We start from the raw sequence: 1,441 nt of genomic DNA on the forward strand, positions 1-1,441 counted from the left end.
TTATATATTATTATTATTATTATTATTATTATTATTATTATATATATATATATATAATTATTAATACACATATTCTATATGCATTTAATCTATATTTTTAATATTATACATATAATCGAGCCAGCTCACGAGTTCAGCTTATCGAACTATTAATGAGTCGAGCTCGAGTTGACTCATGAGTTGGCTTGACTCATTTTCAGCCTTAGCTAAGATTAACTCATTTTATTACGAGAAATATTTAATTTATATACATATTAAAATTGTACTACCACACTCATTAAAAATAAAAATGAATAAGAGAGACTTGCATTGCATGTCTTTGTATCTCTCCACACTTACAATATGTATGGGAGCAAATCCTTTTATTACTGCATATGAAATTGCTGTGATATATTAAATTATTAATACGCATATCTTATATGCATTTAATCTATATTTTTAATATTATACATATAATCGAGCCAGCTCACGAGTTCAGCTTATCGAACTATTAATGAGTCGAGCTCGAGTTGACTCATGAGTTGGCTTGACTCATTTTCAGCCTTAGCTAAGATTAACTCATTTTATTACGAGAAATATTTAATTTATATACATATTAAAATTGTACTACCACACTCATTAAAAATAAAAATGAATAAGAGAGACTTGCATTGCATGTCTTTGTATCTCTCCACACTTACAATATGTATGGGAGCAAATCCTTTTATTACTGCATATGAAATTGCTGTGTTTTCAATAGCAAAAGGAGTCGTAAATGTAACTTTGTATTTAGTTAGAATTTTAGTAGGTAGATAATAACTTTTGTGAATAACGTGAATAAAAAAAATTTTAAAATTAGTCCATTAAAATAAAAATATACTACATTTTAAATTATTTACCTAAATTTTAATATTAAGATAATAATCTGCACACCTAATAAATTAAATATTCAATATATTCATTATTTATATTGTTTAGTATTTTTATTGTCTTCCTATACTTTTCTATTTAGTTACAATGGCCAATGAAAAATTTAGCTAAAAATTTTTCACGAGGGGCAAGAAAATAAACAGATTGGAATGAAATTCTCGACTTACACGTGAATATACTTAATAATAAGTTCTAAATTTGACACCACAACTAAAACTTATCACAGCCAGCAAATGATATACAATTCAACTATCAAGTCTTGTCAACTTTAAATATTTTTGCCAATCAGTAATAGCTCAAAGGTATAGATTCTCCATATTCAATTAAGAAGTTGTGAGTTTAAGTCTCCTATCTTTTCAAATTTTTTGCCAATAAATAATAGCTCAAATCAATCCTCAGCTTAATGCGAATTAACCAACATATGCAGAAAAGTTTAATCAACCGACCCTTAATTATCCGCTTAATGCGGCCGTCTAAGTTTAAACGGTTAAAACTATACAGAAAATTATAAAAAATATATGATTGACTCATT

The sequence above is a fragment of the Arachis ipaensis genome, chromosome B03, assembly GCF_000816755.2.
Source record: "Arachis ipaensis cultivar K30076 chromosome B03, Araip1.1, whole genome shotgun sequence".
NCBI classification, from domain to species: domain Eukaryota; kingdom Viridiplantae; phylum Streptophyta; class Magnoliopsida; order Fabales; family Fabaceae; genus Arachis; species Arachis ipaensis.